The following is a 24410-nucleotide window of genomic DNA, read 5'->3' as shown; positions in this document are numbered from 1 at the left end:
TTCCCACTAGGCCTCGTTACTGTTCCTTATGGCCTCCACTGACACCATAGGGAGGTGGCCTCATTGTCACTGGGCAGTGGTGAAAGTCCTGACTCTCCACTTGGCCTCCTCTGACACCACCCCAGCTGGGAGGTGGAGGGACTGCCTTGTTACAGCTATGAGTGGGTGGAAGTTCAGGTTCCCGTGTCGTCTCTGTTGACACCATGGGGGCGGGAGCCTTTTGTCAGATGGGGATGAAAGAACCAGCTCCCTGTGGCTTTTGCTGATACCACACCAGTGGAGGTGAGGCCCCTTGTGATAGCCTGGACTCCCACACCCTGGCTGGTGTGGGTGGGAGTGGACCACAGTTTTTTTCTGTGCTGGAGTAAGTGGTTACTAAGAGTTTCCTGTCATTAGGCTGCCCCTGTCCTAGTCCTTTGGCTAGAGAAACAGGCTTTTGTTGGGGATTTTTTATTTGCTCCTGTTGGCATTTCTGGGTTGCCGGCTCCTTTAGTCCAAGTCTGGGGTCCAGGAAACTCATCACCAGGTTGTTTCTTGGATCGCAAAGTCGCTGGCCAGTCTGCCTTCTTACTACCTTTCAGCATCTTCTCATGCATGTTTATACATAATGTTCAGGGTTTTAGTTGTACTCAGTGGGAGTATTCGGGAAAAGTATATCTACTCCATCTTCCTGGAAGCAGCACCAGGATGTCACTTAAAAATACTGTTAATAGTTGGCTTCATGTTTTTGGCATTGTACAGAGATCTGTTTACTGCTGGTATGCTGAATCCCCCACTAGAACGGTGTCTGCACATGGTAGGAGCTGAATAATATTCACTAACTGAGTGAATCCCCGTTTCACAGATGAGAAAGCTTAGGGAACCAAGTAATTTTCCCTAAATCACCAGCCAGCAATAGGAAGAACTGGGGTTTGAATGTGGGCAGTCTGATTCCAAAGCTCAAGCTCTCAGAAGCATCACTGGGGCAGTCGTGAAATTCAAGGCCCCTTTTGTTCTCTTAGGACAATGAAGGAGTGAGAGGGCGCTTCCACTTGAGACAGCAACAACACGACACTTTTCTACTGAATTAAGAATGAATGTCCTTGCTTCTGCCAGAAAATGCCCAACGCTGTCATGTCTCCTTCCATTCATTGCCAAACTTTCTGCCTGGTATCCCAATTACTCCATAATTTCCGTGCAAATGGGATTCCACTCCAATTTCTTTTCTGCAGCTGCCTTTTTTCTTCAGCCCCAAAGACCAAATTCAATAGTGTCTTTCCTAATTCTCATCCTTTTAGGTTTTTCTGCAGTATTTCCAAATGTTGTCTACCACTTCCCAATCTCCCTGCTCTTGACTCTGCTTTCTTGGTTTGCCCTCCATACCTCTGATTGCTTTCTGTCGTCTTTCTCCAGCCATCTTCAAGCTGGTGGAATTCCTCAAGAGTCCTCCTTTCTCTTCACTGTGCATAGTCTCATTCTCAGTTCATCTAAGCTCACTTAGAAGACTCAACACTCACTTATTCACTCACTGTTCATTTGTTGAGCACCAGGCACTGTTCTGGAACCATAAACAAGGTAAACCAGGTGGCTCTTCTCATGGAGCTTATATCTAATAGGAGACACAAAGGTACACAACAACAGTTACGGAGCACATAGCATATCAACAATATGAATCACACTTGTAAACTTTTGTATGCATAATCCCAATTATCTCTTAGATTTAAAAAGTACAGAGGGTAAGAGTTGCATTATCTACCTAAGACTACTGCTACCACCTTATATTCACTCGTATGATGGTTTGTTTTAAAGCTCTGCTTTCGCATAGTTGGTTTCTAAAAATTCTATTGAATTAAAAATATAAAATATTGGCTTGGCATGGCGGCTCACGCCTGTAATCCCAGCACTCTGGGAGGTCAAGGTGGGAGGATTACCCGAGATCAGGAGTTTGAGACCAGCCTGGTCAACATGGTGAAACCCCATCTCTACTAAAAATACAAAAATTAGCTGGGCATGGTGGCGGGCGCCTGTAATCCCAGCTACTCAGGAGGCTGAGTCACGAGAATTGCTGGAACCTGGCAGGCAGAGGTTGAAGTGAGCCGAGACCATACCATTGCACTCCAGCCTGGGTGACAAGAGACTCCGTGTCAATAAATAAATAAATAAATAAATATATAAATAAATAAATAAATATATAAATACTATTTTTTCCCAAAGATCTTAATTCACAAATGTCTCAAAGCAGTTTAAAATGTTCTTGATGTTACATAATTAGTTAGAAACCTGTCCAACCACATACCAGATGCATGGGCCGGGGCCGGGACAAGTTACTTGACCAATCTGGACTTCCATTATTCATGACTGCAGGAGCTCCTTCACTCATGAACTGTGTACCTAGACAGAGACACAGCTCAAGGCAGCCATTTTTATTGCCTTTGTGTGCCAAGGAGAGGGCCTCCTTTTTTCAGAGGCATAGCATATGGGACAAGAATGTCGTTCTGCAACTGGGCAACTTGGGTTTATATGCTGGCTCCTCTACTGCCTCCTGATTGACCACTAGCAAGTTATTATACTTACCTCTCCGTGCCTAAATTTTCTCATCCGTAAAATGGCCTAGGGATAGTGCCTACTTCCTGGAATTATCATGAAGATTAAGTTAGTTGATAACCATAAAGTGCTGAAAATAGTGGCTGCCACTTAACTAAGTGTACATATGTGTTTGCCTTTTTAATCTATTTCCATACATACCGTATCACTTTCAGAGAAAAACAGGTCATTAGATTTTATCTGTTGGAATCTTGCTATCATTAAGCTTTGAAATTTGATATTTTCCATCTTGGATGCTTTAAGATTTCAGGTTATCAAACAAATTTAAGAAAGCAAACACATTTTTACTTCTTCTAACTTCAGAGAATGAGCTTCTAAAAATCAATGTTTTCTTTCCACTTTGGATTATGAAATTAAAAAGATATACATAAACAAAACAGAAATCACATAAAAATCAATGAATTCAGGAGCTATATTTGAAATAAACAGGCTAGATGGCAGATAATTAATATATACTAAAACCATTAACGTCACACGTAAGGATTATAATATATCAACAGCTTCAAGCTGGGCAGAGAGTTTCTGGTATCACAGTTCACTTCTATGGGTCTTTGCTGTGCCATTCAACTGAAATTAAAAACAGAAAAACTCTCTATTGGTTTTAAAGCTTATCTCCCACGATTTTTTCCTATTCCCCTCCCCTCCCCCAATCATCTGCCCTTTATTACTTGCCTTGGTCAGAGGGAGAATGTAATTTTAGAAAAACACAAAAAGTAAAAAGCAATTTCTATACCAAGGAAATAATAATGGTGATAACCCAGATCACACAGAAATTAAATCTGCCCTCCTTAAACAGTAAAACCAGCTAGCTTTGCATGTGTTCATACCATATGGCTATATTAAAGCATAAGGCAGACACTACCAGCACTGCACTCTCATCAGCCAGCCAGCTTTGCAGACTCACCACCCCCACAGGCTGTCCTGGAGGTTCCTGGGCCTGCAGTGGGAGCTAAGAGGTCAGCTGTTTCCCTAGAGCCCACCCCAGTAATCTTTGCAGCTTCCCTGAGGGCTTCAGGGACTTGCACCCTGTTTAGTGGGCACAGAGAAAATGGCTCATGTCCTGGAAATACCCAGCCTGGCTCCATTTGGCTGTAAGTAGTTCCTGGCAAAATTCCTCATTAGGTAAGAATTTGGATGGTGGTGGAGGTACTTTACCCAAGAGGTAGTGGCAGTGTGGCCTGTGGGAATCTTGAGGGCAGTGGGCAAAAGTCATTCCAGTCCCAGGGCTCAGCTCCAGCAGTGCCCAGGGGCATCTCAGAAGCAGCTACATCATCATCTGTAGCACCCCACGCCCCGTGCTTGTTTAGGGCTGAGATCCTATTGGGAGGCACTGGGGAGGAGGTGAGCTGCGCTGGCAGAAGGTTCCGGGCCTGTCACTGGGGATTTTCCTGCCACTCACATCCCCTTCTTTCAAGTTTTCTTTAGCTCTGCACAGATTGGAGTAACAGAGGATGCTGGTTTCCACCTCATCATTTTTTACCTTCTCACCCCCAGAAATTAATCTTTGCACAAACTTCAGGACCAGCACAATGCCTGTCTCAATAAAATGTTAGTTTCCTTTCCTCCTGTATCTCCTGCCTTTCCCTTGCTGGCCACCTACTAAGACACAGGGCCTTTATGTCGGGGTGCCCTACTTCACAGCACCCCCAGACCTGCCCAGGGCTGCTCCCCATGCCAGAACCCTCCCTGTCCCCAGAAGAACCTGGCTATCCTTTGTTTCATTCCCTAAAAGTCTTACTTTTCAAGGCTGAGGCTGCAACATCCTTTATACTGGTATACATTTTGGTGTTTACAAGTGTCATTGGGCATCTACTGGTACTCATCTTAGTTACCTTTGTAACAGAGCCCTTAGATATCTAACCAAAGCAGTGACTGACATTGAGATTTGTGGCTGCCTGGGTAGGTAGAGAAGAGAAAGAGAGAAGAATTGACCATGTTTCTCAACTCACAAGTTCCTATGATGGTTTGGAAGCCCTGACCAGCATTTTCTTCTGAAGCAACACCCTCATGGTATGTTCAGCCTTTTTCTAGATCTCTCCAAGACAGAGAAATACTTGCTGCTCCTGCAACTTGTTGCTCCTGCATTGAGGTTGGGCAGATGGGCATTACTGGGGTACTAGTGGCCAAGTTGCCCTGATCCACCCACCTGAGACCAGGTATGCGTGTGGTGGTGCAAGTCACTGCCTTTTCAGGCTGGTGCTGTTGGATGAGAAAGTCCTAAAGTTCTATCGTTTAAGGACCAGCACAAGAGTGAGGACACACACCTTCACCGGCAGCAAGAAAGTGGTACACAGCCGGGAGGGCAGTGGGCACCTGGGAGAAGAGCAAGGCCGGAGGAGTGAGGGGAAAGCAGGCCAACCTTGAGGATCTTCTCAGCATCTGAACGCCAAGGCTGGGGAGATCCTGGACGTTGGCCTGCTTTCCCTCCTTTTCTTACAACTCCTGGAGAAGTGTGAGCCCTCTGCAGGGAGCTGGCCAGGCTGGCAGGCGAGTGGGCAAGGGTGTCATTGCTATCATAAGTGGCTGCAGGGACCGAAGCTAGGGACAGACGCGCTAAGGGCTAGGAGGGCCCCCACCGGGCGGAGGGACGCTGCATCGCGGATCGCGGATCGCGGATCGCGGATCGCGGATCGATGCCCGGGGCTGTGCGAGTCGGGTGCTCAGCCCCAACGGCGCTTTAGGCGGGTCCCCTAGGCTCTCGCCCTTGAGCGCGCAGCCAGCGCAGTGTTGCTGCGCTTCACGAGGCCAAAGCGTGTCTCCCCGTTTTTTCCTCTGGGGATGCTAAAAGTCACTGGAAAAGACAGGAAGCTATCGCCCCGTCGCATTCTCAGCAAGATGAGGCCCAGTAGGCAGCGCCACCTCTCCCGCGTGCCCGCGCGCCGCTGCACCAGCCGGGGAGGGACTGGAGGTGAAGTCGCAGGTGCGCTCCCCAGGGTATATCCGGGCTAGCAGCCCACGCGGCACCGCCGCCGCCTCGCCCGGCTGCTCCTCCTCCCCCATTTCCAGGTGTCTCCTTTTCTGCATGCCCCTTAAACGTCCCACTGCCGCAGGGGTCCGACAGACCCTTTTCAGTTTACATTTCCTGCGAACCCCATCCACTGCAGTGGCTCATTCTAACACCTTCACTGGGTGTCTTTTTGCATAACATTTAAAATAAAAATGGATCTGAATCTGATCCCGGCTTCCAGCTTACAGGACATGTAGAGGACAGAGGCACAAGTGAAAGTCCACCCAAGGAAGGCAATCAGCAAAGCCAGGGTGTGGGGAGCTCTCTCCAGAGGGTGGGAAAACCAGAGTGTGATGAAGGGCAGAAACCCAAACAGTAAAAGAGACTTAAAAACCTGCCAACCAATCCCAACCTGTTGTCCTAATTTGAATCCTGATTAAAATCAACTGTTTTTAATGGAAACTTAAAACTTTAGTGGAAATTTGAACTTGACTTGATATTTGATGTAAGAAATCATAGGTTTTTTTTTTAAGGCATGATAATGGCATTGTGCTTATTTTTAAAGGATAGAGTCCTTATTTTTAGAAATTCAGACTGAAATATTTATGTCTGGAATTAGCTTCAAAATAACGCAGGGAGAAGTGGGTAAGGGTTGGGATGGAACAAGGTTGGCTATGATTTGATCATTGTTGAGACTGGGTAATGAAAACATGGGAGCTCATTCTAGAATTCTTTCTACTCTTGTATATTTTTAAAATTCTCTATAATGATTTAAAAAGAAGGAGAAAAGAAAAAAAATGGATATATTCCAGCTGATTAGTCTCAACGTTTTCAGGGCCATATACAAGTAGGGTCCTGAAAATATGTTAATTATGTGACTTAAGATCACCTGGGAGTCCTTTTTGTTACTGACTTGTGTGACTTGTGTGGCTCGTGTGTTCTCATGCTTAATTGGATTGGTCTTTAATCTGGGGCCAGGGAAGTGTTTGACCTGTGGCTGAGATTTCTACCTCTCTGCACTTTCCTTCCTGAACACTTACCAAAAGTGGCCCTGGATTTCTAACCACCTGAAGATGACTTTCCATCTCCTCCAATGTCCTATGTCTAAAACTGTACAGTCTTATGCACTACCTCCTAACTTCCCCATTTCTATGAATAGCAGAGCATTTCCTCTGCCTCTGTCACAGACTAGAAGACATCTAGCCATCTTTGACTTCCCCCTCCTCTTTTCTCTGCCTCTCCACTTAGTCACCAAGTTCTATGGATTCCTTGTTCACTGTTTCTCGGACTCATCTCTTCCTCTCCACTCTCATTGCTATTGTCTAATCCCAGTTGTGGATTTTCTCTGTTACATTTACTTCCTCGCTGGTTTCCTGTCCTTAGAGTCCTCCTTCCAGCAATCCCACCTGCCGCTGCCCACAGGAGAGCCTTTAGATCAAGGGCCTCATGTTATGATTAGGCTTTGCAAACTTCAAATTCCTTCTCTTACAACCTCAAAAATTTCATTCAAAGAAAGCAGGAATGATTATCAGGCATCTAGCAACCCCACCCCTCAAATAGAGTCTAAAGTGAAAAACATTATTTCTCAATTGTTAAGCAAACACATCCCTCACTGACTGTTGGTAGGTCAACAACAGCCCAGACTTGGACAGTTGACAAGCAGAACCCAGGGTCATAAGGATCCCATTCATGTGGGTCAACAGACAAATGAAAGAGCTCAAATGACAGAACAGTCCAGAGATTCCTGCTGATTTTTCTAGCGTGCTCTAAAATGGAGCGATACACCAGGTTTCTAAACCATGGACACGAAACGTGACAAATATGTGATATACCAGGTTTCTAAACCATGGACACGAGACGTGACAAAGACGTGACAAATGACGTGACTTTCAGATATGTGAATTTATTCATTCAGATGAAGTTTACAAAGGTGTCCAATAATAAGTCATTTTTAGTCATACACTTAAAATCATCTTTATTAAGAAAAAAATACATTAAATAAAATTAGGACCATCTAGGAAAATTCAGTCTGTTAGGTCACCAGGGCCAAATACACAGTCTCAAAATGCTTGGAATGAAAACAATATTTCTCTGATGCCCCCAAACAGACATTTATTATTTTGTCAGCCTAGATTAGCACTCCCTTTTTGGAGCTGGGATTTTATCCTCCCCAGGCCAATGATAAGCATCTCTCGGAACAGGGGTGGGTAAATGACCCAAGCAATGTTTCCCTAGAATTTTCTAGTTGGCTTGGTGAGTAAGGGTCCTCCTTCCTCTCTGGAGGAAATTAGGGATGCAGACAGTCAGGGCATGTGTCTTGCACAGCCAGCCAGCCTGGGAAAATGAAGCCAACTGGGAGAGAGATTTGAAGAACTGGAGTCTCTGATTCTAGCCATGCCCACTTCTCCAGGTACTTGAGCTTGGAAACCTTCTTGCTTAACTAGCTCTAGGCCAATCTTGCTTCACTCCAACACTCACACACTTCTCCTTGTGCTATTTTGAATTACCAGAGGAGAATCTTTGACAAACACAGGTCGATGTTAGTGTGAGCCAGACTGGGTAACTACACAAAATCAAAATCAGGAAAGGAGAGGACTCCGGGGCTTTGAAATCTCTAAACAAGAGTGGTGACTCAGCTCTCCTAGAAGTTGCCCTGGTTATATCATAAAAGGGTTCAATTTTTACATGAGGTCTCAATGGTCTTTTTACTTAATGTTACATCGTTAGAAAAATCAACCTTTGACTAGAAAGAGGCAGTTCCCTCCTTCCTCACACAATTCACAATTTTCTGGAATTATTAATAAAAATTACATATCTCTAAGCAGAAGCTCTCCAATGCCAGATTTTTCACTAAAATTCACATATAATTTCCCTCAAGTTCCTCCTCTGCTCCTGACCTCTCAGAGCAGCCGTGGTACTCACAGGGTAAATTCCAAACACCTCACCCAGGCACTCAGGGCTTCAAGAATTGGGCCTTACCTTAGCCATCAACATCATTTCCCACTCCAGAATGAACACTTTGCCCTGGTCATGCCGGTCTCTGTGTTTCCTTTACACGAGTCCTGCTCACTCCTTTTCCACATCTTAGTGTAAGCTGCCCTGAACTGTCCCTCCTGCCTGTGTTCTTTCTCTTTGTCTTTCTTTTTCTTCCTTTTAAAAAATTGAGTGCTCACTGTGTGCCAGACACAGCCCTGAGTGCTGAATACAAAATGACTCATAGGCTGGGCACGGTGGCTGACACCTATAATCCCAGCACTTTGGGAGGCTGAGGCAGGCGGATCACCTGAGGTCTGGAGTTCGAGACCAGCCTGACCAACATGGAGAAACCCCATCTCTACTAAGAATACAAAATTAGCCAGGTGTGGTGGCCGATGCCTCTAATCCCAGCTCCTCGGGAGGCTGAGGCAGGAGAATCGCTTGAACCCAGGAGGCAGAAGTTGCAGTAAGCCAAGATCGTGCACTCCAGCCTGGGCAACAAGAGTGAAACTCCTTCTCAAAAAAAAAAAAAGAAAAAAAAAAGATTCATAGCATCTGGTTTTTGCCTTTGTTGAAGTCTGAACCCTCACTACCTCACAGTGTGACCATATTTGGAGACAGAGCCTTTGAAGAAGTGATTGAGGTGAAACCATATGGGTGGGCCCCAATCTACTACGAATGATGTCATAAGAAGAGGAGATGAAGCCACAGACGTGCACACATGTGAAGACACCCGGCGAAGATGGCCATCTACAAGACAAGGAGGGAGGCCTTTGAAAAAATCAACCCTGTGGACACCTTGATCTTGGACTTCTACCTTCCACAACTGTGAGGAATAAATTTCTGTTTAGACCACCCAGCCTGTGGTATTTTGTTATGGCAGCCTTAGTAAATGAATACATGGGGCTTACAGTCTGGGGAGGGAGACAAATAAGAAAAGAAGCAAGAACAGCACAGCCTTGTAAGCACAGTCATTTCCCCTTCTCCATGGGGAATACGTTCCAAGACTCCCAGTGGATGTCTGAAACCTTGGATAGTTCCAAATGCTATATATGCTATGTTTTTCTCTATCCGGTAACTGAGATGACTACTAAATGAAGAAGGGATGGGAACATCTACAATGTGGAGATACTGGATGAAAGGACGATTCATGTCTCAGGTAGGACAGAGCAGAATGGCAGGAGATTTCAGAACTCAGAACAGCACTCAGTTTAAAACTCACCAAGTCTTTATGTCTGTAATTTTCCATTTAGTACTTTCAGATGCAGTTGACCATGGGTAACTGACACTGCAGAAAGCAAAACCTTGGACAAGAGGGGACTACTCTTCCATGACAGGAGAAGCACAGAACTCTCAATTGTGGGAGATGAGGAGGAGTGTTGGGACATTTCCCAGGGGGATGTTATTCGGGGTTGTAAAAGTCATGAGAAGTGCCTGTCCCTGCAAAGGTGCAAGGGTGACCAGAAGCAAGCCCTTAGATAGGGGTGGGCTTGCTGTGGATCTCACCATCCTGCTTCTACCTGAGCCAAAGGCAAGCCAGTTTCAGGTGCATGGCCGGCCCCCTGAGATGGAGCTCATGGAGAGGGACCAACCAAGCCAATCATATCTGCCTTGGCAGATGGAGCCAGCAGTGGGGGAAGAAGCTGAGAGCCGCGGAAGGAAGGCGGTGAGCAGCAGCCACAGGACCACAGATATAAGGCCACTCATTAAGCAGACCCAGGAGGCAGAGAAGAGGCTGGGATAAGTAGTCAGCATGGGACAGAGGAGCCCATGGAGAGAATCAAAGGTGGAGATGGAGGCCACAGGCATCATGGGGCCACTGGAGTGGAGAGAACTTCAGAGGGTTCTGGCCAGGGTCGGTCCCCTGAGGCGTGGCTCTGCAGCTGATACGTTTGCATGCACTGAGTGTGGAGAACTTGGTGTGGGTTCTTGGTGTGGACAACTTCTATGGTTTTGGCAAATGCGTCATGTCATGTATCCACCACCACAGAATCATGCAGAATAGTTTCACTGCCTTTAAAAAATCCCAGGCTGGGCCCAGTGGCTCATACTTGTGATCCCAGCACTTTGTGAGGCCAGGACAGGAGGATCGCTTGAGCCCAGAAGTTCAAGATCAGCCTGGGCAACACAACGAGACCCTGTCTCTACAAAAAGAAAAAGAGAATTAGCCGGGCATGATGGCACATACCTGTGGTCCCAGCTACTCTGGAGGCTCAGTGGGGAGGACTGCTTGAGCCCAGGAGTTTCAGGCTGCAGTGAGCTATGATTGTGCCACCGCATTCCACCCTGGGAGACACAGTGAGACCCTGTCTCTATTAAAAAAAAAAAAAATCACCTGTGCTCCACCTATTCAAGCCTTCCCCTCTTCCCCAGAACCTCTGGCAATCACTCATCTGCTTACTGTTTCTTTAGTTTTGCATTAATTAGAATGTCATATAAATGGAATCATGAAGTTTGCAGGCCTCTAAACCTGGCTTCTTTCACTTTGCAGTGTGCAGTTCAGATTTGTCCACGTTTTTGTGTGACTTGATAGCCCATTCTTTTTTATTGATGAATAAAAAACACATGCAGGTGTCCATTGTATGGATGCAGCACAGTTTGTCTGTCTACTCACCTATTGAAGGACATCTTTTTTTTTTTTTTTTGAGAGGGAGTCTCACTCTGTCCACTAGGCTGAACTGCAGTGGTGTGATCTTGGCTCACTGCAACCTCCATCTCCTGGGTTCAAGAAATTCTCCTGCCTCAGCCTCCCGAGCACCTGGAATTACAGGCACGTGCCACCACGGCCGGCTAATTTTTGTATTTTTAGTAGAGACGGATTTCTCCATGTTGGTCAGACTGGTCTCAAACTCCCGACCTCAGGTAATCCGCCCGCCTCAACCTCCCAAAGTGCTGGGAGTCACCGTGAGCCATTGTACCCGGCCCTATTGAAGGACATCTTGATTGCTTCCAGTTTGGGGCAATAAATTCTTTTTAAAATAAAACATTTTGTAAAATTTGCAATACACAAAAAAACATTAAGGATATCTTATTGGGCTAAATCTACTTTGTAAATCCCCAAGAATAGCAGGTCTTTATTTTTAAGTAAATCACGGAGATAAGCGAGGTTGCTTTGATCAGAGAGCTCCATGATTTTGCTCTTCAGTTGGTTTCAGTACCCATGACATTCCATTCAACGATTTGTGGAATCACTAAGTCTCTAAAGATGAAAGTTTGAAAACCATTGAACTAAAGAAGATGCAGTGAGAAAACTGGGTGGGAGGAGGAGGAAATTTATTGATAATAATTAAACTATAGGGCCAAACTCTTAATAGAGGAAAATAAAAACTGATTCTTGAAGGAAGAAGAAATAACTTCATTTTAATTTGTTTAGACTTTTCTTTTCTTTTTTTTTTTGAGACTGGGTCTCGCTTTGTCGCCCAGGCTGGAGTACAGTGCTGCAATCTCAGCCCATTGCAACCTCCGTCTCCCAGGCTCACGTGGTCCTCCCACCTCAGCCTTCCGAGTAGCTGGGACCACAGGTGCCCATCACCATGCCTGGCTAATTTTTGTATTTTTTGTAGAGATGGGGTTTCATCATGTTGCCCTCTGGTCTCAAACTCCTGGGCTCAAGCAATCCTCCCGCTTTGGCCTCCCAAAGTGCTGAGATTATAGGCACGAGCCACTGTGCCCAGCCAAATGACTTATTTTCTTTTCTTGGAGCAAGCTATTTGAGCACAGCAACCAGAGCCTTAGCTTTGGGCCAAGCTGTGTTGTCCCAGGATATGATGCTGGACCCTTGGGCCAATATGTCTCAGTTCACCCACTGTGGTCTCACCCCACGTTAGCCCACCTAGCCTCGTACTCAAGGACAGAGTGCTAATCTTCCAGCTTCTTCTTCATGCATCTTTTCCACAAATACTGAGTGTGCATGTTGGTGGCTGCACTGTCTTAGGCTCTGGGAACAAAAGAGTGAACAAAAGTGGGCACAGGTTCTGCCCTCTGGGAGTTTACATGGAGTCCTGAGTCCTGCATCTTTTTTTTTTTTTTTTTTTTTTTTTTGAGGTGGAGTCTTTCCCTGTCGCCCAGGCTGGAGTGCAGTGGTGCGATCTTAGCTCACTACAACCTCTGCCTCCCGATTTAAAGCGATTCTCCTGCCTCAGCCTCTCAGCCTCTGGAGCCGCTGGGACTACAGTGCACCACCATGTCCAGTTAATTTTTGTAGTTTTAGTAGAGATGAGGTTTTACCATGTTGGCCAGGCTGGTCCCTAACTCCTGACCTCAGGTGATCTGCCCACCTCTGCCTCCCAAAGTACTGGGATTACAGGCCTGAGCCACCGTGCCTGGCTAGTCTTGCATTCCTCATTCCAAAAATCTAGGTCCCAGTCCACCTTCTTTGTCAGCTTACTCGGCTATCCTGATACCCTGATTGGTGGCCTTGGTGAGGAAGGATGATGGTTGAGGAAAACGTTTAATGAGCCACAGACTCTGATAATACTCAACAGCACAAATATAAAGAAATTAATCAACATGAAGGGAAGAGACAAATGAAAATGCTACATTTTAGTTAGAGTCTAGTAAAAAGAAAAGCATAATGTTTTCCCATCCAAGATCACAGAACCCCTGAATTTTATCCATACATCTTAGTTTAAGAACTCCTATCGCAGATAAAATCTGAAAAAGAGAGAAACAGACCCGAAGCTAGTGGAAATAACTGAATTAAGAGGAATAAGAGGCATGTGGTAGAAACCAGAAAAGAATTAGACTGGGTGCGGTGGCTCACGCCTGTTATCCCAGCACTTTGGGAGGCTGAGGCAGGAGGATAGCTTGAGCCCAGGAGTTTGAGTCCAGCCTGGGTAATATGACAAGACCCTGTTTCAAAAAAAAAAAAAAAAAAGAAAAACTAATAGTGTAGTGGTAGTAGGAAATGGGGTGGGTGCTGTGCTGCTGCTGTTGGGATGGGAGGGTTTAAGAAAGTTCTGGAAAAAGAAACCTTTAGATAACGTGATCCAAGATGAGAAAAGTTAGACCTTGATCTAAGTTCAAAAACTAACTACTGAAGAGCAATTGTGGGCCGTCTCCTCCTCCTCCCATGCCTCTTCATTCTACACTTTACAAAAGGCTTAAAGAATGAGAAAATCCTGTGTACCATGGTTCAAGAATAGCAGGAGAGCTTGTCAATGTCACCATGGTCATAGAAAACCTCAGCCAGGACACTCATAAAATTAGACATGTGGTGGTTAGAAACAGAACTCTTCTAGATACCTGAAAAGGCCTCTTAAGGCAAAGCATATGCCACTTTGCCAGGCACGTTGGCACTTGCCTGTAGTCCTTGCTACTCGGGAGGCTTGAGACTGTAGTGTGCTGTGCTCGTGCCTGTGAATAGCCACTGCACTCCAGCCTGGGCAATACGGTGAGACCTCATTCCTAAAACAAAAAAAAATTAAGAGATATTTTTAAAACTATACTTTAAAAAAAGAAGACTTTGCTTGCATTTCCACAGACCTCTCTAGACTCTTTAACATTTCTAAAAAGATTCAAGACATAAACATGAAAATCAGATTCAATAATTTACATAATACCCCATATCTGGTTCTGCAGGTGCTGCGGATTAGGGATGGGGCTTTGTTAATTAGAGTAAACTTGAGTCTTGGTTTAGAAACGAACTACAAACTCTGATCGTGATCTATTCTCCTAGTGTTTTTGTGTTGCAGTGTTTAAATATGTGACCTCCAGAGTCCCAAATGTTAACACAAAGCCATTGTCCTGTCACATGATCCACAGCTTACCCAGCAACAGGAGGAGCGACAAGCTTCCTTGCATCTATAGGCTGTGTTCTCAAAATCTAGAATAACGTCCTGTCTACCCATGGCCAAAACAGGGGACTGAAAGAGAAAAATCTGACCAGGACTGAAAGAATAAAAATCGGCTCAAACTGAGAAAGAAAAAAGCAGCCCTACCTTTAATCAGGCTGTGAGGATAGTGACAGGTAAAGCCAACTGCAAAATAAACAGAAAACAGTGTTCCCCTCAAGGCTGTAACGTGCCACAATCCTGTCTTTGAATGATTACTGATTTGTACCAATGGCACCCCAGACGCACTTTCCTATTTTCATTTGTTACTGTGGATCTATTGCTTAGCCCCATGGCAGCACCCAGTCCCTAGTTAATCTCTGCTTTTCCTGATCCTGTTCTTGGAAATAGCAAACCGTCAGAAATGACCTCCTTCCCTTAAACCCTCCGTCCCTTAAACCCTCCTCAGAATCCCTCAGTGGGAAGGCAAACCTGACAAAAGCACTTCCCTCCTTCCTTTTGTCTCTTGAGTGCCTTCTCTCTGTGTGATCAGGTCAACACATCCTCCAGTCCCTGCAGAGGTGATGGTGCCGTCATCTGAGGGAGGGGCAAGCTGTCCACTGGGTGCACCATTAGCAGTTTGTGAGTTACCTGTGACCAAATACAACTTTTCTTTTTCTTTTTTTAAAAATTCTGCATGGAGCATATTTATCGTTAAAATTTTCAGAAATATAGAAAGCTTATAGTGGCGGATACACACACACAGTGCTCTCGTTCTTAAAGAGTAGCCAACAGATGAAACGTCTAGAAAGATCCACAAATACAACTTTTCATACTTGCATCTTACGTTTTTTCTTTCCTGTAACGGTTTTCCCTCCTCACCCGCTGACCGCTTCTTATACATTTACAGGCATCCCCAAGGATTTTTTTATACCCGTATCTGTGATTCTTTGTACTTTTTCCTTTCTTGGAGCAAGAGGCTCTGTTTCGTCATGACTGAAGTTCCCCCTTTTATTTCCCCCAAAGTTTCCTGGGACTTTTTTTCATCTCATCATTTGGCTGTAGCAGTTGTTCTTTTGCATTTTTCTGGCTGCTGGTTCACTTCTCTACCTGTTTCCTGCATCCATGCCTTTCATTTAAACTTCCATACAGCCAACTCTATTTGCAGTATAAAACTTCTCTTTGGTTTCCTCCTTTCCAAAAGTACTTTTACTTTAAAACATTTAACGATATTTCTCACCATTCTGTGCCTCCGTGAAAAGAGATCCCAATTTCCCTCCCTTGTCCTTCTACTGTATTTTTCATTTCCTTCTGTTCAAACACGGGGTTGCTAACATGCTGGGTCCAGCTGAACCATCACCCAGCTTTTGAGACCTTCATTTCCACTGTCACCACTGTTACCCAGCAACAGGAGGAGCGACAAGCTTCCTTGCATCTATATGCTGAACAGCAGTGTCTTCCCTGGTACATTTCACAACTTTCAGTCTTTCTTGCTCTTGCCCTTCAGGGCCGGGGAGTGGCACACATACAATTACAGCAAAACCCACTGTTTCTCAAGATCCCCTCTTCCTCCAGCTAAATGTGGAAACTTCAACCCCTACCTGCCCCATCAGGCTGTTTCCCGGTAGCAGAGGAGGGGCAGCTCATAAACTCTCCTTGGCAGCGCTGAAGACTAGCTGACCCTGCAGATGCCACGCTGGCCCTGGCACCTTGGGCCAGCTAGCTGCTCACCACCCCCATGAGGTCGACCACAGTCAGGTGCCTGCACTGCAGCTGCTGCCACGCTTGAGGCACTGCCTGCAAACCTCATGGCTATAAGGACCATAGTGTCCCAGGCGGCCACCTGGGCTCACAGCCTCCCACAGGCTGTCTCTCACCTCTGCCACAGCTACGCCCATCCTGGGCCCCTAGAGTCCTGGTGCGCTGGAAAGTGACAGATATGCCCATTGGATGGGGTCCTAATGTGAGGCTGCCCTTGTCCACTCTGGATTTTTTCCATATTCCCTCTAGAGAAGGTAACTGAAAGGATCAAAGTCATTACCTTCCCCACGATGAGCTAGAGTTGAATATTCTTCCATTGGGGGTTACCTGGCTGGATTCTGCTCTCTTCTACCCTGCCTTTTCTTCTCTACCCAAAACATACCTACCCCATCAATGGTTTCCCACACTTTGTAAAGCAACAGGATGGGTCTACAGGAGGGTCTCTTCTCTAGATGCTGCAGCCCATTCTCCTTTTTGACATGTACACTGGAGATTAGACCCTGTATTCTCACATAGTGATCTCAGGCTTTGGCTTCAGAAGTCAATTTTAGGTTAATTTCAGCCAAGTCACTTTTTTGGTTGTGTGTGTGTGTGTGTGTGTATGTGTGTGTGTTTCTTTTTCTTTTCTTGATTTTATTTTATTTTATTTTATTTTTTGAGACAGGGTCTCACTCTGTCACACAGACTGGAGTGCGGTGGCACGATCGCGGCTCACTGCAACCTCTGCCTCCGAGGCTCAAGTGATTCTCCTGCCTCAGCCTCCTGAGTAGCTGGGATTACAGGTGCACCACTACTGCCTGGCTAATTTTTGTATTTTTTTGTAGAGACGGGGGTTTCACCATGTTGGCCAGGCTGGTCTTGAACTCCTGACCTCAAATGATTCACCGGTCTTGGCTTCCCAAAGTGCTGGGATTACAGGCGTGAACCACCACGACCAGCCTTTTTTTCTTTTTTTTTGAGACAAGGTCTAGCTCTGTCGCCCAGGCTGTAGTGCAGTGGTGCAATCTCCGCCACTGCAACCTCTGCCTCCAAGGCTCAAGCCATCCTCCTACCTCAGCCTCCTGAGTAGCTGGAACTACAGGCACACACCACCTCGTCCAGCTAATTTTTGTACTTGTGTGGAGATGGGGTTTCACTACACTGCCCAGGCTGGTCTTGAATTCATGAACTCAAGCAATCCTTCTGCCTCTGCCTCCGCCTCCCATAGTGCTGGGATTACAGATGTCAGCCACTGTACCCAGCCTCCAAATCACATTTCTGAAGATTTGTTTGAAATTCCCATCCAGTATCACTGTATATAGAAGACATACATATACACAGTGTAAACTATCTCTCTCTCTCTCTCTCTCTCTATATATATATATATATATATATATAGATAGATAGATAGATAGATAGTAGGGAGAGGACAAGATTATCAATATTCTTACTTTTCACATCTCATAAATAGGATTTTCCTTTCCATGACCTCAGAGCTTTACAGAGTGGATGGAAGCAGTAATTATCCAGGAAGTTTCTGGTATGGTGGTATCAGCCACTCACTGCCTTAAACCCAGTGAAACCCTCCATAACACAGACTAGGATATGCCACAATTGGCAATGGGTACCCCTCTTCCAAGTGGACCCAAATTCCTATCTTGGGTGTGAGGTGAGGTCACTGGTTCACTGCCTAGTGGTCATTTGCACTTGCTCAGTTCATTGTGGAGTCAGTGGGCGCAGACTAACTTTCTCTATCTTATGTGCTTTTTGAGAAATCCCAGAGAGGTTGAAAAATACTATTTTTAGTTAGCGTCACAACAGTGGGGCCCATGTGTTGTGTTTTCATAGTAGACTCCACTTACCTCACTATTATGGGTTTTACTGTACTTTCCTACTGTTTGGGTAAATATCTGCTGCCCTGCGAGTCCTCTACCCCAGGTTCTTCCAAGCCCCTCCTCCAAATGACTTCCCACATTTTTGGCATCCTGGCAAGAGGTGGGAGGGACAGTTTCCAGGACCCTGCACCTCATCAGGTGTCTCTTCTTAAGAGACACCTTAAGGTGGGCGCTCCTTATCAAATATTTCATATTATGTCTGGTTCTATTCAGTGTGGCCCCTTTCCCAAATCACCCGTTGTGGGGAGAACCCCACAGCTGCCTCTGTGCACAGGAAGTGGCTTCTGTATATCAAATCAGGGTTCTCCTCCCTCTAACTCTACAATTTCACATTCCTAGGCCATTTACCTAGCATGCCCACATCTGCGACTTAAGTATGATAACGTGAGTTGTATGATTGTGCTTACTTCATTCTTTAGTTCATGGTCTGAGCTCCCCTTCTCTTGTTTTTGACTTCTTGGGTTCTGCCTTTATCTCATGTCTTTCCTTGTCTCCAGCTCTATGTTCTGACATTTCTCCTTTCTAGGAGACTTGAGATTCTTTGCCGTGAACTTTCTGCTCTCCCCTCCCTGCTTTTCTCCTCTACAAGCTTCAGATAAAGTTGAGTCATGGTTCTCCCATTTCCTCTGTCTTCTCCCTGCCGTTTCTTACTGTCCCCTCTTGTGGACTGTTTAATACTAGCAAGGTGTGATGGTTAATAGTGAGTGTCAGTCAACTTGATTGGATTGAAGCATGCAAAGTATTGATCCTGCGTCTGTGAGGTGTTGCCAAAAGAGATTAACATTTGAGTCAGTGGACTGGGGAAGGCAGATCCACCCTTAATCAATGGTGGGCGCAATCTAATCAGCTTCCAGCTAATATAAAGCAGTCAGAAAAACACAAAAAGGAGAGACTGACTGGCCTAGCCTCCCAGCCCACACTTTTCTCCCGAGCTGGATGCTTCCTGTCCTCTAACATTGAAGTCCAAGGTCTTGAGTTTTGAGACTTGGACTGCCTCTCCTTGCTCCTCAAGCTTGCAGACAGCCTATTATGGAACCTTGTGATCATGTAAGTTAATACTTAACAAACTCCCATATATATATATATATCCTATTCTGTCCCTCTAGAGAACCTTGACTAATACAGAGGGTGACCTTTCCATTCGCCAAACACCCACTGTATTAGTCCATTTTCACACTGCTATAAAGAAATACGCGAGACTGGGTAATTTATAAAGGAAAGAAGTTTAATTGACTCACAGTTCCACATGGCTGGGAAGACCTCAGGAAACTTATAATCATGGCGGAAGGTGAAGGGGACCTCCTCATATGGCGGCAGGAGGAAGAAGAGTGAGGAGGGAAGGGAGAAGAGCCCGTTACAAAACTATCGGATCTCATGAGAACTCATTCACTGTCATGAGAACAGCCTGGAGGAAACTGCCTCTATGATACAATCACCTCCCACCAGGTCTCTCCCTAGACACATGGGCATTACGGGGGTTACAATTCAAGATGAGATTTGGGTGGAGACACAGAGTCTAACCATATCACCCACCATGGCTGAACTCTATTTTATGTTCGTGCTGAAGCTCTTCCAAAAAAACCTTCTCAGTCTCTTATGATACCCTCTCTTTTCTGTAAAAAGCTCTTCCCTGCATTTATTCAAGCAGAAGAAAATAACTCAATTGTTCATCTCTCTCTCTTGCTCTCTCTTTTGAGACAGAGTCCTGCACCCATGCTGGAGTGCAGTGGCACCATCCTGGCTCACTGCAGCCTTGACCTCTTGGGCTCCAGCGGTCCCCCCAGCTCAGCCTCCTGAGTAGCTGGGACTACAAGTGTGTGCTACTGCCCCTGGCTAAATTTTTTTTTTTTTTGTAGAGACAGGGATCTCCTATGTTGCTCAGGCTGGACTCAAACTCTTGGTCTCAAGCGATCCTTCCACCATGACTGCTACAGGCCTTTTCCTCTTTCTGAATTCCTTTAAGGCAAGCCCAACTGTTTACCTCCATTATATAATATTATGCTCTGGGATAAACTGCCTAAGTGCATGTTAACCGTAAAGGGCAGATGTCATTTACCTGTCATTTTTACTTTACTCCTTTCTCATTTATTTATATCAGGACTAGTGTTCCCAACTTCACACTGCACTCCGAGTTTTGAGTCACACCTGTGTGTCTTCTGCTGTCTCTAAATGAAATTATCTACCATGTGGTTAACTTCAAATTCCCCTTTGACATTATATATATATATATATATATATATATATATATTTATATATATATATTTATATATATATTTATATATATATATATATTTTTATATATATATATATATATTTTTTTTAAATAGAAGTCTCGCTCTGTCACCCAGGCTGGAGTGCAAAGGCACAATCTTGGCTCACTGCAATCTCCGCTTCTCGGGTTCAAGTGATTCTTCCGCCTCAGCCTCCTGAGTAGCTGAGATTACAGACACCTGCCATCATGCCCGGCTAATTTTTGTATTTTCAGTAGAGATGAGGTTTCACCATGTTGATCAGGCTGGCCTTGAACTCCTGACCTCAGGTGAGCCACCCGCCTCAGCCTCCCAAAGTGCTGGAATTACAGGTATGAGCCACCGCGCCTGGCCCCCTGTGACATAATTCGATTCCACACTAATTGTCTTCAGGCCAAACCCCAAACTGGTCAGCATTTTTCACTAGAGCTATTTAATATCTCATGAAGCCTTTTTTTTTTTTTGAGATGGAGTCTTGCTCTGTCACCCAGGCTGGAGGGCAGTGGCACCATCTCAGCTCACTGCAACCTCCACCTCCCAGGTTCAAGTGATTCTCCTGCCTCAGCCTCCTGAGTAGCTGGGACTACAGGTGTGTGCCACCACACTTGGCTAATTTTTTGTATTTTTAGTAGAGATGAGGTTTCACTGTGTTAGACAGGATGGTCTTGATCTCCTTACCTCATGATCTGCCTGCCTCGGCCTCCCAAAGTGCTGGGATTATAGGCGCGAGCCACCGTGCCCAGCCTCCTGAAGCCTTTTAAGGGCAATACAAAGTCCTATATCCATTCGCATTTGCAGAAACAGTATCCAAAATAAATCCGGTTTCTCTACTGATCGGCAATTTCATGAGAACAATTGTCCCTAAGAATCTGAATTACAGAAAACATATGTCGAGTTCCCTGAGTCAGTTTCAGCGGAATTCATTATCATGGTGCTCACCATATGCTTCTCACTGGGTAGCTCTTCTAATCCCTTGGGAGTGTAAGGGGTGGGTGGGAGGGGTGGAGATGTAACTTGGGTTCTAGAGTCTGCCTTGGTGGATTTGCATTGTGACCCACCACTAGTTTCAGGACCTTGAATCTATTTTATCTATGTCTTGGGTTCCTCATCAGCAAAATCAGAATGATACTATCTATCTTTGGGATTGTCAGAAAGAAACTTTTTATCTGAGGAATACAGGCTCCTTTCATTATCAGGCCCAAAGAAGCACTGAAACATGACAATGTGTGACAGAAGTCATATCTCACTCCCCCTTGAGCCAAATAATTACTTCTTGAAGCCACTTGCTTATGTGAGCTCTAGATTATCTGATGCCAAGACACATAAAATTGCATACGCTGGACACCATAACTCTTACCCTATAGTTCAACAATGTATACCCAATCACTGGTCAGTGTTACTTCTGTAAACTAATGAGGATTCCAAACTATTTTTTATCAGACCACTCCCTGTTCCCTTTTTGTCTTTAAAACCTGCTTGTAACAAAGTAACAAAGGCCAAAGGCAGCATTCCCCAAGGCAAATTGGAAGTGTCCTGGGCTACAGTCCTCAACCCTGGCCCAAACAAACTATATTAATTTTGCCTCAGTTTCTTTCCTTAGGTCAACAGTTAGAAGGCTTAGATGAGACAATATAGGCAATGTCCTTAAAACAATTATTAACACATATTAAGTGTTCAGTTAATGTTAGGTAGCCGGTGGTATGGTTGCCACACATCTTCCCTGCAAAGGGTCCACAGTTGTTCTTCCCTTACTTAATTAGCTACCTTCTTTTCTTTTTTCTTTTTTTTTTTTTTTTTTTGCTTTCTCTTCCTCAAGGCCTTCTTTAGACCTGAAATAAATACTTCCTTTTTTTGTTGTTTTTTTTGAGACAGAGTCTCACTCTGTTGCCCAGACTGGAGTGTAGTGGCGTGATCTTGGCTCACTGCAACCTCTGCTTCCTGGGTTCAAGTGATTCTCCTGCCTCAGCCTCCCTAGTAGCTGGGATTACAGGCATGCACCACCACGCTTGGCTAATTTTTGTATTTTCAGTAGAGACAGGTTTTCGCCATGTTGGCCAGGCTGGTCTTGAACTCCTGACTGTAGGTGATCTGCCCACCTCGGCCTCCCAAAGTGTTGGGATTACAGGCGTGGGTCACTGCGTCCGGCCTCTTTCTTTTTCTTTTTTCTTCTTCTTTCTTCTTCTTTCTTCTCCTTCTTCTTCTTCCTCTTTTTCTTCTTCCTCTTCTTCTTCTTCTCCTTCTTTTTAAGAAATAGGGTCTTTGTCTGTTACCCAGACTGAAGTGCAGTGTCATAATCACAGCTCATAGCAATTTTGAACTCCTTGGCCCAAGACATCCTCCTGCATCAGCTTCCTGAGTAGCTAAGACTACAAGTGCACGCCACCACGCCCAGCGAATTTCTTAATTTTTTGCAGAGTTTGGGGGTGGGGGGGGTCTCACTGTGTTGCCCAGGCTGGTCTTGAACTACTGGCCTCAAACTCTCCTCCCACAGTGAGGTGGCCACCATGCCTGGCCCGCATTTTTCTATTGATCCTCACCTAAGTTTGTTTGTTGGCACTGAACAGATACTAACCATCACGCAGTTAGATAGGAGAAAGATTAAAAAAAGAAAAAGGCATGGACTCCATAGGTTTGAGTTTGACCCATGGTTGTAGAGGATTCCTTCCCTCTCACAGACAGGCATCTATGATTAATTTGCACAATGTGCCTCAGGGGGTGAGTGAGGAGAAAATCTGGTGGTTTGACCAACCCAGAGATGAGGGTGAAGCTAGCTGAGAAGATAGTTACCTTAGTACTGCTGGAGAAGGAAGGATGTAAGGGTTGGGTGGGACACAGTTATCTGAATGGGGAAAGGAATCCAGGTCATTAATCCTTGGCCACTCTCTGTGCCCAGTGGCCTCCTCTCAACCAAGGTGCAACCTAAAGGCAATTCACCCTGAACCTCAGGGTGGAGTGCAGGGGCAGCCAGCACACCTGGGAAGGTCTGCCCCCAAGACCTTCTCATTCTGGCCTGAGGCTGTTAAATCTCCTGGGGCTGATTGCTCCTGAGTCTCTCCTAAATTTTGTGCACTCCATGCTCACCCACCCCCATTAGCCAATACAAGAGTTTTCTTGGGTCTAAAAAAGGTCATTTAGCTTTTTTTTTTTCTTTTTGGAGACCAAGTCTCACTCTATCTCCCAGTCTGGAGTGCAGTGGCATGATCTCAGCTCACTGCAACCTCCGCCCCCTGGGTTCAAGCGATTCTTGTGCCTCAGCCTTCCAAGTAGCTGAGATTACAGGCACCTGTCACCATGCTTGGCTAATTTTTGTATTTTTAGTAGAGATGGGATTTTGCAATGTTGGCCAGGCTGGTCTCGAACTCCTGGCCTCAAGCAATCCGCCTGCCTTGGCCTCCGGGAGTACTGAGATTACAGGCGTGAGCCACATGCCCGGCTGATTTAGCGCTTTTTTTGAAGTTTCAAATGAATATTCCATTTATTATCATAATAACTTCTAAAGCCTAGCTCCTTCAGTTTTTAAGTTTACACATAATTTGTTTAAGTGTAGCAGGTTTTAGCAATCACTGTTAAGGGGCCTTTGATACCTAGCCCAATTTACAAATAGTTTATTTGCTGACAAGGAGTCAAATCAAGATGCAAGGGTTCCCGTTATTTAGAAGGACATGAAAGTTTAGGGACTGGGGGCAGTGGGTATGGAAAATTGGAGTGAGAGAGCACTGGCTGAGCAGAGACAGCGACAGCCAGGAGACTGCTGGGCAAGAGGCACTGGAGACAGGACTTCAACAAAATTATTGGCCTTTTTGGGAGGTCAGGCAGAGAAGTTCTGTTTCTCAGCCCCACTGCAACATCACTCAGTGCCTGGGGCAAGTCACTGGCCAGGACTGCACAGGTCCAGACCTGAAACCACCTTCGGGTTTTATAAACAATCTAAGTGACAAAAATGAATGGGGAGATGAAAAAGAGTCCTTAGTTAATACAGCAAGAAACAATAGCTGATAAAAGACAGAATTAATATTATTGAGCACTCCCTATGACCTGATGAGGTTAGTATCATTCTTCTCATTTTATGGATGTAAAAATTGCACCTCAAAGCCACACAAGTAGTAAGTAGAGGAGACTGAATTCATTCTGACAATATTTGCAGTATGTATGTCTTATTAAAAACTATGAACATCTTGCAAAAGGATTGGCTCTGATTCAAAGCAGATCATATCGCCATGTTTTCACCTGTATCATATTCTCTCAGCCC

General features: G+C 45.2%; 1 protein-coding gene and 1 long non-coding RNA gene across 10 annotated transcripts in view; one reads left to right on the top strand and one right to left on the bottom strand.

Annotated features, from left to right (window-relative positions):
* LOC105476118 (NADH:ubiquinone oxidoreductase complex assembly factor 6) overlaps positions 1-24410 on the top strand; it is a 107002-nt gene that overhangs the window by 50087 nt on the left and 32505 nt on the right. The gene's annotated exons all lie outside the window — the stretch shown is intronic.
* Positions 8633-19226, bottom strand: LOC139355804 (uncharacterized). Of its 5 annotated transcripts, XR_011606870.1 has the most exons (5): positions 19151-19226; positions 14770-14928; positions 14446-14484; positions 13751-13912; positions 8633-11264 (listed from the first exon to the last, which is right to left on the bottom strand). It is a non-coding gene; the product is annotated as an uncharacterized lncRNA (long non-coding RNA). The 5 variants fall into 5 exon arrangements; XR_011606866.1 differs by having other exon boundaries at positions 14446-14928; XR_011606867.1 differs by lacking the exon at positions 14446-14484.

This window comes from Macaca nemestrina, chromosome 8, assembly GCF_043159975.1.
Source record: "Macaca nemestrina isolate mMacNem1 chromosome 8, mMacNem.hap1, whole genome shotgun sequence".
In the NCBI taxonomy this organism is placed as follows: Eukaryota; Metazoa; Chordata; class Mammalia; order Primates; family Cercopithecidae; genus Macaca; species Macaca nemestrina.
This window is presented reverse-complemented; position numbering and strand designations above follow the sequence as displayed.